Source organism: Crocodylus porosus, unplaced genomic scaffold (assembly GCF_001723895.1).
Source record: "Crocodylus porosus isolate Cpor-Errol unplaced genomic scaffold, CroPor_comp1, whole genome shotgun sequence".
NCBI classification, from domain to species: Eukaryota; Metazoa; Chordata; order Crocodylia; family Crocodylidae; genus Crocodylus; species Crocodylus porosus.
In genome coordinates, this window is record NW_017728947.1 from 117,836,771 (window position 1) to 117,849,526 (window position 12,756).

Genomic DNA, 12,756 nt, shown 5'->3' on the forward strand with positions numbered 1-12,756 from the left:
TGCTTCACTCGCACTAGCGACAGGCTCAGTCACTGTCATGGCGTGCTGGAATAACTTAATAAATAGGGTCACTCTTGTTTACACTGGCAGAGCTCAGAAATGGGCATTTAGAAATGCAATTTGCCAAACCTGTAGATGCCCATGCAGGGATCAGACTGGGGGGGCAGACTCTTGGCACACCATTACATGATCTATGTCATTAGTTTATTGTTTGCTGGGTCAATGAGGAATTTCCTGCCCCTGGAAACCAATGAACGGTGATTTTAAGTAAGGCCAGGAGACAGGCAGGTGCGAAAGAGGCAGCGGGCAGCCTGCCTGGTGCTTAGCAAGAGAGGGGATCTCTCCCTTACCTACGCTGCCTGAACAGATCGTTGTTTCGTGCTTATCGCAGCCCGGAGGGGAGCAGTTAAGGACAAGGTGTCTAGTAGAGAAAAGAGAAAAATATGAGAAGCCCTGAAGATTTCCACAGAAGTTCTCAACCCAAGCTCCAACTTCTGTTAATTCTGCTGATGAATAAGGTGGGGAAGGTTAAGTACCTGGAAGCAGGAGCGCCATGCTTTCTGGTGCGCAAGAAGGCAACAGTAATTACAGCGCCATGCTCAGGACACGAATTGGGAACTAAGCAAGTCTGGGTTTCTAGAAATTACCACCAAGGTCCATAACCCTGCAGCCCTCCGCAGCCCTCTGCACGGACATCTTATTAATACGACTTAAGTCTGTTTCGGGCAGCAGGAGCTAATGGCACTGCAGATTGCTGTGCCCCCCGCCCACACACACACTTCCTGATATGTAAAACCCTTGCACTTTCTCTCTGACTTTCATTTGAAATGAATGGACATCATCAGGACCAAATAAAAAATCAAATGAAAAAAGAATGACTAGATTAAGGGGAAGGGCCAAACAAAAGAAAGAGGAAAGAAACCACTGCACAATGCATCTTCTCTCATATACTTCATTTCCTGATCCAGGCATCGTTAATGTGGTGGGGCCACACAACTGCTTTATCATAGATGCTTGCCAGGCCCTCATCCTGGGTCTGTAGGTGTGCAGCACACGTGAGGAGGGGTCAGCAGCCAGTTGCACATTGCACTCACACATTGCAATGTCCCTTAAGCCAACCTTACAGACTGTGGCATTAAAGTGTCCAGCACCAAAGCAATCCTGCTTAGTTTAAACCATCGGTGCAGGACAGCTCATACCTGGGTGGGTAGCGTGTTGGGTTGCTCGGGAAGTGCTTGACCTCAACCTGCCTACCTAGAAATGCACGTTTCCTCCCGAAGGCCCTTCCTGCTCTACCTCACAACACAGCTGCTGCCCTCGCAGATAAAACTAGGCATGGGGAAGGGAAGTGCAGAGAAAAGATAGGTCAAGAGTCCCATGGCTACACGTGGCACTGCCACGATGCACACCAGCCCGAGAAGGCAAAGGATGACGTGTTCATCAGAGGCACGGCCACCGGCCAGGGGTGTCTGGAAAGGAAAGGGTGACGCTTGGATAACACAGGCGGGTGCAATTTCCTAAAACTGGGTTGGACGGAGAGCGCGGAGCAGGACTTGAGAAATCTGGCAGCTGAGCCGTTGGAAAGCAATGTGCGGGGCGGGGGGAGGCATCCGGCCTGGGCCAGGGCTCAGGTGCGGCGTGCTGTTCACGAAAGGTGATGGGTGTCCCAGGCATGGGGTGTGTGTCCCTGGTGGAGGGGTAAAAAGTGACCTGTTGTCTTGTGGTTTTGTGTCGGGTGCATGCAACTGGGTATATCTATGGGTGTGTGTGTGTGTGTGTGCGTTCAAAGGGTGCTGCATCTTCATGGCTTAAATCAGTCCTGAGATCTCACAGTGAGCTCGGCAGCCGAACTCCACCCCAACCGCGCTCTGGGTCAGCGCTCAGGAAGCAGCAGAGATGGGACACTTTAAATCGTCATTGTTCGGATGCTGGATTGCAGCCCAGGGAGATGAAGGGTGAGATCCAAAAATGCAGCGAAGCCCTGCAGTGCCGAGGAGCGGTGCCCGCTCCATCGGCCCCGGCCCTGGGCTAGACCCGGGCTCCAGGAGGAGCCAGTGCCGGGAGTGGGACTGGAGCAGCCAGGCCCCGAGCAGGGACCCACTCGAGCTAGCACACACGGCAGCACTGCGTGCACGTGCGCTCCTCCAGCCCCTCTGCGCCGGGGCTCATGCACTTCTCATCTTGCTGCTGAGTAGCCACGAGCAGCCCCACGCTTGTCCTCAGCATGAGGTGCTCGGGAGACTACGACCCTCCTCACAGGAGCTCCTAGTCATTAACTCTACCATTTCTCCTCCTATCTGAACCTTGGGCTGTGCCTCGATCAGGCTGTAGACGCACCCTGCTGAACGCGCTCCCCACTGGCCATGGTCTGGCTTTCCCAGATGGGGACAGCAGGAAACCCCCGGTGTAACAGAGGCTGCTCACCTGTGCAGAAAGGGTGCCACGGTGCATTGCTCCAGAGCCAGGGCAAGTGCAAGATGGGGCATGAGTTGCTACCCAGTGGCGAGGGCATTCCCCGGGGCTCTTGTCCCTCATATTTAAACCAGGCAGTCATTAGTCTAAATGACGCATAAAGGGAACACGGGGCTGGGGTGGGGGGGAGGGAGGCACGTGCCTCCTTCCCTCCCCCCCCGGGATTGGCCCTCACCGGCTGGGGAGTGGGGGGGCAATGGCTGGTGCCCCCTGAGAGTATGGGGGCGCCAAGAGAAGCGGGAGCAGAGGAGCTGGAGCGGCACATGTGCACACAGCACTGCCCTGCTGGGTAGCTCCGGTGGACAACCCCCCAGTCGTCGATCGGCTGCTCGTGCCCCCCAGGATCTGGAGGCACCGGTCACCCATGGTCATTAGATAAAACAAATGAGTGTCCCTTGGAGCAAGGCCTGGAGCTCCGGACACTGTACCTTTGGAAACATGAGGTGTGTCTACATATGGATTTAAGTGCGCCTAAATTTAATGCGCATTAGCTTAATGCACATTAACACCCGCACATGCAGACACCTGCCTAAACTCACTTAGTTAATGTTGTATATGGACTGATATGGGACACACACACATGCACACACACAGTATTAATTTGCTTTAACATGTCTACATGTGCATTAATGTGCTTTAACTGTCTGTGCCTAAATTTTGTAACCTGCATATGCAGGTATCCAATTTAGGCAGGCACAGTCTAAATTCACCATTTTTAATGTGCATGAAGGGTGCACACATGGAGATGTGTGCCTTTAATGTGCATTAATTTAGGCTAATGCATATTAAAGCATCATGTGTAGATGCGCTCAGGATTTCCTTACACTGCTTTCAGTGTCCCCTTCAGGAACCAGGCTCAGACCAGGCAGAAGCCCAGGTTTTCTGTGGGAGATGCCACTTTGAAACCAGAGGTGCAGGCCTGGGGGCAGAGATGCAGCTGCAGCTTCCCCAGGCATTTCACGAAGGAGTTTACTACACTGTGCCTGCCACGGAATAAAACATGCAGGAAGGTCTGCGAGGTGCTCGAGACCAAGGAAACGGAGGCTGTAGAGGCACCTAAGACAGACAGACAAATAGCCTGGCTCCAAGCTGGCACCAGCTGCCAGTCGTGAGAGAAATGCGTCTGCTCTTTGTTAGGCTTCTAGACTCCTCTTGACTGGGCTCACGGCTGGAAATCAATACGTTTCATTAGCAGGATGATTGTCCTGCCATGGACCAGCCTGCACCTGAGCTGTGCAATATGCATCCCCCTAAGTGGTGACCCTTGGATAAACAGTGGCACGGGGGTGTCAGCAGACCCCTCCACAGAGAGCTAGCAGCTCTGCTGGTTTCATCACAGGACTCGTGACAGCGGCTGTCTTTCCTAAAGCCCCAGACACTGGGGTTCTTGCTTTCAGTAAAAGAAAAAAAAGTGAAACAATTTTCTCTCTCCTAGCTCCAGAGAGGAGCTTGACTATTTGACCCACCCAAAACTAAAGAAAGGAAATAAAAAGATTTCCAAAAGTATTTTTAATTGCAAAGTTCAGCCTTTTTTGTTGTTGTTTTGTTTTTTCTTTGAGCACTCAGGGTTTCAGCCAGGTATCTATTCCTTTTTCCATCCCTCTTTGCTTTTCTACACCATCAGTTGGTAATCAAACAGCATCATTGGAGCAGGACCTTATTTTGTACGGTCTTGATACTTTCCGTCACATCAGCAGTTACAAGATGATTTTATCTCAAGGGGAGAAGGATGGAGGTTTCTGCTCAGAAAGGCAGCAGGGGAGGCAAGGTCTGCAATGAGGCAGCCCCATGCGCTACAACAGGTTTTGCTCTGGGACGGGGGGCTGTTCCGATTTGTTCAAACTGTTTTAAACCAGTCAAAATGGGAGCGCCGCTTAGATTGAATTACGGAAAAATTGCACCGGGCTCCTTCCTGTCACATTTCTTGTAATAACAAGGCTGAAACTGCCAAGCTAGTAAACAAGAAATAATAATAATCGAGGCACAGGGAACAAGCCCTCTTTGAGCAGCACAGCGGGAAGGCTGGCAAAGCAGGGGGAGATTAGCAAAGGAGAAGGCGATTACACAGTCACGGGGTCACAAAAGAGGCTGTGATCACGCAAAGTGATGCTCAGCCCTCATGCCTCTGCTGCCTGCTCGGCCGTCCCTCGTGCCTGAACGTACAGCCCGCTCTTCCGCTGGGCTCCTTTTCCCTTCAGACCTGCCTCCTAGGAGGTCTTGCTGAAGTCTGCTTTTCTGAAGTCTAATTTCCTTATTCTGCGGCTCTCTGTTCTTCCTCCTCTGCCGATCTTGCACACTATCATTTCCCACCATCACGTTCTCAGCCTCCTCCGTAGTTGTGAGCAGGAGGTCAAGAGCATCCCCCTAGTCTACCAGCCAGGATGTTTCTGGACTGCCTCAGCACTGCTGTGTTTCCTCCCAGCAAATGGTTTTCATGGGGGTCTTTAAATGATAAGTCCCACAATTTCCTATCAATTGCTAAAGAAGTCTTCGTCCATGTGGTTTGGAGGCCTGTGGTAGATGCCCACCAAAACATCCTCCCTGCTGCTCTCCTTTTTCATCCTTACCCAAAGGCTTTTAATAAGTCTCCCTTCTACTGTGTGTATGAAGGGAGACTTTATGAACACATGTTCAGAGGGGCAGTACAGAGTAAAACCTGCTCCTTTTCCCCTGTCTGTCCTTCCTGAACAAGTGATGCCCATCGATGGCCATACTCCCACCATGTGAACTAGCCCACCAAGTCTCCATAATCCCTATTACATTTTAATTTTGTGATTGCACTGGGACCTCCAGTTCTTCCTGTTTGTTCCCCGTGCTTCTCACTTCAGGACCATAGGGATACTCCTGCCTCAGGCAGGGGGTTGATGATCCCTTCCAGCTCCACTTCTCCATTTAAACCATCTCAGACACATCCGGCATCTAAACTCTTCTTAAAACTACCATCAATGCTGATGCAACACAACACAACACACAACCCCCCTGACTGGCCACGGGTGCAGCGGGGAGACCACAGCAGCCAACGTCCTGCTTCTAGAAAAGGTTGTTAATGCACATTCAAGAAATCCCAAGCGAAGGAGGCCGTGCCCTTGCTACAGAGGAAGGCAACCCCTCCCAACCCATTCATAACTACCTGATCATGGGGTAAAATTTGTTCCTGACCCCAAACACGATGAATGGTCTGATCCTGATCCTCCCTAGGGGGGTGGTCCTGAACAGAGGAGCAAGACCCTCTAGCCAGGAACCTCCAAATTAAAGTCGCAGCAGAAACATTGGCACAGCCCCATCCAAGTCCCCAGCCTTGGTCATGGTATATACACATTAATACATACACATTTCAGGTATCCACTTGACTGTCCTATCCTTTCCCTGAGAACACTGCTATTGCTTCTTCTCACTAAGCTTTTACGCAGGTCCCCAGCCCTTTTTACTTCTCTGCTTTTGTCTCCATCCCTGGTGAACTTGGTTTGGTTCTCCCAAGAGAAATCACTGCATGATTAATACAGCTGCATCCTTTCCCCAGACAGGATTAGTTAAAGCAGTGCTAATACAGTCATGGTATTTCTAAGCTCAGTTTACTGCAGATGCTGTCAGAATTTAAGGTATTTGCAGTTTGTGGCCCACCGCTTCATTTTGAAATATGCTCCATGTCTTAGAGCAGGAGTTGGGCTAGTTATCTATTTGGTCATTTAATTCTATATGGAAATGAGGAAAGAAAAGCTACTCATGGGGTGTATTTACCTACTGTACTAGCAAAATGAACAACCACACTTCAACCCTGCTGAATACAGCATATTTATAGCACAGTAGTTGGCTGCCTGAGATTATCTGGTGCAAATAGCAGTAATACAATGCAATGCAGTATAAAATAAGGATCTTTACAGTTTTGCTTTATGACACAGTTAGTTAGCAGAGATGACTCTGTAATTGTGATATGTTGGTTATATTCAGTATTTAATGGCCTTTAAACTCACACCTCCTGCTGCTGGTGAAGAGCCGTAGACCGTACATGCACAGAGCTGTAGGTGTGCAGGGATTCAAACCGGCTTAAGAGCACCTGCTTTTCTCTTGCCCTTGTTTCTTTCCTTGCCGTTAGCCAGTTTCAGTTCATGATTTGGCCCAACATGGGGTGCTGGGAGGTGACATCAGAACTAAAAATATACATTTTCTAAAGTTAAAAAAAAAAACCCCAAAAACTTAAAATAAATTCCATAGAAAATATAATTTCTCTTGGCTTTCATTTCTTACTTCTATCATGCCCACTCATATTTCTCTCCTCTCACCTGCAACAACCCCGGTTTGTCCATCGCTCCTTAATAGACAGTTTTGCCAGGCCCTTGTTTCTTCTATTGCTTTCTCCTGAACTGCAAGGAAAACCACGCTCTGTCTTAATTAACCAGTAAACGTTCCTTTAAAGTGTTTGCCCTCTACACGTCTTAACAATTAAACTAGTCCAGACCGAGAGAAAAGCAAATCATTAAAATTTGATTCTTGAAGTGCTTGTGGTTTCGGTAACAGAAGGGTTACGAGGACTGCAGCTGTGCAGAAGCAAATCCTTTCTTTTTTGGTGACGGATACCTTAAAGCATCACAGGTTCCCATGCAAGCACTGGACCTGCACAGGTGTTTCGCACATGCATGTATCGGCAGCAGGCAGGCCCTACCACATGCTTACACAAACTGCTTGCACACCCGAATCCAGAGGCCAGATCTTGATCCCTTCACTCTTTGAAACTCAAGTTGCTGAATTACACATGATTAAAACTTGTATCAACCAGATACACAGGGGCCCAGCAAGAGCAATGGCTCATGGAAGAGGAGGCCCTTACAAAACTGTAGTGACTTGTGCCTTGTCCTTTATCAGGCTGCTACTTGATCACTTGCAGTGGGTTTGGTGCTTCCAGCCAGAAGAGATGGACACTTACCTTGCCCTGCAAGGGAAGCCAAGTGGGCCAAGTCCTGCAAACCTCCTTGCACTGGCCCATGCGATGGCTCTGGACAGCGGAGCGGAGACATCTTGCAGCTTGGTTTCTCCTTCACGCCTTGCCCTTAGCCCCAGAGTCAGCGTCCGCACAGCCTCAGGACTGCAGCTCAGTCAGCAAACGAGGAAACAATTTCTCCAAGGAGCATGTAGCAGTGTCCCACCCTCTGCCCTGTATTTGCTAGGCTTTGAAGCAATATTTAGTCAATAACTTGAATATGAAGAATATTGATGTTAAAAATAGCAGTTCTTTCCTTTCTGGCCCTAAAAGAGCTGGCAAGAAGGATGCTCAGCTTTTGCCTCCCTTTCACTTCATTTTTCTCCCTCTCCCTATCAGGGTTTTTTGCTAAACAGGAACAGCTTTTGAATGGCTGCAGAGCAGGTGAACAGCACAAATGAGGGAGGTTAAAAAACAAGAAACCTCTCTCTATACAGTCACTTATAAAATGCTTTGATTCCTGCCCCCTTTGCCATCTCTCATGTTGGAAGGCTACAATTAACCATAAACAAACCCAGCACTTCTTGTGAAGTGTCTTTGTTTTAAAAAGACCCTGTTTCCCTTCAAAACACAACTATTCTGAGGAAGCAAACCGGCTCTCCTCAATGCCAGCTGCCCACTTAGCAGCCCCCCAGGACCCGTTCTGGCCGAGAAGCCCAGCCCTGGACACATGCCCCAAGGTCCATTCCCAAACCCCCTTCTTTGAGGTCGTGGCATGCCCTTTCTCCCTGCTTCCTGTCCCCAAATGCTTTGCAGCAGCCCTATGCTATGTGAGCAAACCAGCTCATTCAGTGGAAGTTCCCCACAGTGACAAAATGAGTTGCCTTGTAGGACAGGGATCCCACATGCTTTATACTTTGCTTTTTGAGCAGCGTCTAAAACGGAAGCACCTGCTGAAGCCAGAGATGTCCAGTGATCTCCTGCCTTCATTTGTCCTCAAGGGCAAAGCCCTGCTCCCATCCCTGATGTCCGGAGCACACATGAGGATGCGAATGTCATGCTGGGCTACAGCACGGGTTGTCTTTGTTCCTCCTCAGCAGTGAGAGAGCCCCAGGTCCTGGCAGCTCACAAGGCCTTACTTCAGCATGTGACCCCACCCTCGTAGTGAGACAGTTTTTTCCTAATATCCAGCCTCAACTTCCCTTGCTGCAGCTTGAGCCCATTGCTCCTTCTGTCATCTGCCCCCACTGAGACCAGCCCAGCTCCATCCTCTTTGCAGCCCCCCTGCAGGGAGGTGACGGCTGCTGTTCAATCCCCCTCGGTCTTCTCTTCTGCAGACTAAATCAGCCCAGTTCCCCCAGTCTCTCCTCACCAGTCCTGTCCCCCAGCCCCACAGCTGTTTTCATTGCCCTTTGCTGGACTCTCTCCAATGTGTCCACACCCTTTCTGTCGTGGGGGCCACAGCTGGACACAGGACTCCAGATGTGGCCTCCCCAGTGCTGCATAAAGGGGAAGAATCACTTCCCTTAACCTATTAGCAATCCTGCTACCAATGCAGCCCAGGATGCTGTTAGCCTTTTTGCAACAGGAGTACGTTACTCGCTCATATTCAGCTTATGCGTCTTATCCCAGGGGCAATAAAGTGGACTGAACTGGGGGTTACAGTGGACAGTGTTGTTCAACAACAAACCTATCCCGGTCCAGGGGTCTGGCGTGTGCAGTGTGTTTGCAACATGCGCTTTAGGGAAAGGATGCCTGCCAGGGATCAGCGAGAACCACACTGGGGCCGGCTGAAAAGGAGTTGGGGAGCAGCTCACTTCACAGGCACGATGATGTAACCCTGCAGAGTTGGCTCTTCTGCCTTTCTGTCCCCATGACCACACGGGGAATGGAGGGAGGGACCCCGCAGCTGGATGCAGCATCGGGGCAGGTGCAGCCTGGCAATGCCAGTGGTCAGGGAAGGATGGGGTGAGCATTGTTTTCATGTTTGTTCTGCCAAACAAGGCCGAGATCTGTTTTTCGTGCCTACGTTTTAACCCTTTGCTCAGCTCTGCTTTCCCTTGCAAAACAGCAGTGTTTAGGTCAGCTGCAGGTCGGAGACACCTGCATTTTCCCTTTGGTGCAGGGCAAGTTCCTGAACAGCGGTTGCAGGCTGCATCGCCATGGTCCTGGAAGAAAAGGGTTGGGTAGAAACCAGGAACCATTAGAGCCCTGGCTGCAGCAGATTTTCCCATTAAATAGCACTAGCTTTTAGGCTGCCAGCCAGTGGAAAGGGAATATGATGCACTTAGCCTGCGGTGAGGAGGAAGTGGTCAAACTGCAGCCGCGCTGTGCAGTGCTCGGCAAGCGGGCGGGGGTGTCAGCATCCTTCCAGGGGCAAAGTGCTGCTCCGGCAGCTGCCAGAGCGTTGCTTCGGAGGAGACAGGCCAGGGAAGGGTTGAGAGCACAAATCAATGAATAACCCAGAGGAGGGAGCGACCTCCATGATGAATGCCTGACACTGGCCCGCACAAGGACCACTTCAGCCGTTTGCAATAAAAAGAACCCTTTTTTCTTTTTTTTAAGAAAAATATTATTGCAAAGGATGCTTCTATTTTGGGTCCAATTCTATTGCTGCCAAAGTCTCCCTCCTATCACATGTCACTGCACAGGGCTACAGGTGACACGATGTTGACAGTAGCCTCAAGCACACCCCTGGGTGCCCGGAGCACCGAGTCCTGCTAGCCCGGCCTTTCCACGGAGCAACAAGGACGCCTACGCCCAGCGGCCAGCAGTGCCTCCAGGCCGGCCGGCACGAGACCTGGGCCTGGCACCCCAATCGCCCTAGTCGGGCTGGCGCCAACGGCCTCCCGCAGCAGCGACCCGTTTCACGTGCACTGGTGCGTTTCCCGGAGGTGAGCGGGTTGAACATTTCCAGCACTGAAACATCCATTTTGATCACATTCGTCCTTCGAGGCAGTGACAGGGTGAGATCAATCCAGACACACAGATTAGATTCAATTTATTTTAAAATCCAATTGGGTTTTATGGCTCTAAAGGTCAGCCACTTTTTTAGGGATGAGTACTCCTAAATAATGAAGACAAATATTAGACCACTTAAAGGGGAAGAAGCATTTAAGAGATGTATAATTACTGTCATCTAGAGGCATTATCATAGATTTAGCCCTGTATATATTGTAACCTGAAATAGCTCCAAAGGACTACATTATTTCAAATACAATTGGTAAAGATGTTGCTGGGTCATTAATGTACGATGAAATGTCTGCATTAAAGGAGGTGACATGAAAATGTTGATCCCTCCTTATCCTATAAATCTTGGACTATCTTACCTACAGGCACGAGCACCTGCATCACTAATAAGGTTGTAGCAACAGTGGTTTTCTTTTATGAGACTCTATTTGACATCCATCACCTTGAGTCAAGGCTGAACCAGCTTGCCTGGCTCTCTACGTGCCGAAGCTAAACTTATGGAAGACATTTTCCAGCACTGTAGGGCAAAGCTGACAAGGTGTCTGGAAGATATGGAGATTCAAAAACAGGCTAATAGCACTTCTGGGGTGTTTTCCTATATATATGTGTGTGTTTGTTTATTTAGTTAGTTTTCCCTTGGACAAAAAAAAAAAATCTAAGTATCTCTCTCTCTATGGCCAGTCTTGCTGGCAGCAATGGAGAGTGCTCATTAGCACCTGCTTGTCGATGCACTTTCTGGAGGTCAAACAGGCACGAGTCCCACTCGCAGACCCCTGCAGAAACCGAGCCCTGCTTACGCAGACATCGTTCGGTCTGCAGCAGCGCTGTGGGTGCAGTCGGCGGTCTGCACGCACGGACGGACGTGTATTCTCATGATAAACCACTTGGGAAAGTTGCATTCACCTTTCCAAAATTCACCTTTCTGGTTCACTGCTCTCCCCCTTTGTGACCAGGAAAACCATTTATAGTCTCTGTGGCTTCAGCTTTGTCATCAGCTGAATAGGCTCCTGTTTGACCCATTTCCTAGAGGGGTAGATTTGCTTTAAAACTAAAAATCTTGTAAGATGCTTTGACTTAAAGGTCAGGAGTGAATACAAAAATGCAATGTATACATTTATATATTGACAAATCACTTTTACATTGGAAAATGCAGTTTCAGTGAAATAAATAATCTATTTATGGGATGTGCATTTCAGCCAAGTTTCCAATGAAAAAAAAAACAGAGTGAATCAATTCAGCTTCTTAATCTCGTTTTGATAATGCTGGAGCACTCTATTTAGGCTTTATCTTTTTGGTTTATGTTGTTTCAAACTGTAATACTTTAAGTGCCATTTGAGTGATAATGTTAATTTATACATTAAACATTCTACATATTTTAATGTTGCACATTTCATATTTTCTATGGCTTTATAATGTCCTGACATTATGAAAAAGAAATGTTTCACCTGCAAAAGTAACAGCCAAATTGGTGGTCCCAGCTGAAACCTCTTGGCCTTTTCGTCTCACAAGGCATTTCACAAAGCCCAAAGTGTTGGAATTGCCCATGGCAAACCCCAAGCCTTGCCAGTGCCTCCATCCTTGTGCTTGCCTCCCCGTGTGTCCGTCCATCTGTCAATACACAGGAGGATCCAGAGATTATGTGGGGTAGGTGGGATGACTGTGAGGACTGGGGTAATTGTATCGGGATGAAATTCAATGGTGCCAAGTGGAAATCACATGCCTGGGGACTAATTAAAGTCTGTAAACCTGGAGTTCAACATAGAGAGAGAAAGCAGAGCGGGGTGTTTCTATTGACCATAGGCTGACTGAGATGCCATTAGGATGCAGCCATGAAAAAAGAAAAATATGATCATAAGGCTCATCTGAAAAAAGGAAGCCTTAAGGTCACTGTCTACCTTGTACAGGTGAATACCATGCAGAGTCCCAGTCGATGCTGCCCAGGACAGACGCAGTCACATGGGAACAGGTGCAACGAAAGGCTATGGGCTTGCAAGGGGAATGGAGAGCTGAGTTCACCGGAGAAGATGGGGGCAAAGGCGAGGCTGATCTGACCATGTCTATACATCCATCAGGATAAACACCTTGGGAGGGAGAATAGCTATTTATGCTACATTGGCATATAGTCACGGCTGCATAGTTTCATAGTTTCTAGGGTCGGAAGGGACTTGAGCAGATCATCAAGTTCGACCCCCTGCCATGGCAGGAAAGAGTACTGGGGTCAAATGGCCCCAGCAGGGTGATTGTCTAGCCTTGTCTTCAAGCCCCCCAGGGTAGGAGCCAGCACCACTTCTCTTGGAAGTTGGTCCCAGACCCTAGCCACCCTGACCGTGAAGTCGCGCCTCCTGATATCTAACCTAAACCTCCCCTCTGCCAGCTTGTGACCGTTATTCCTGGTCACT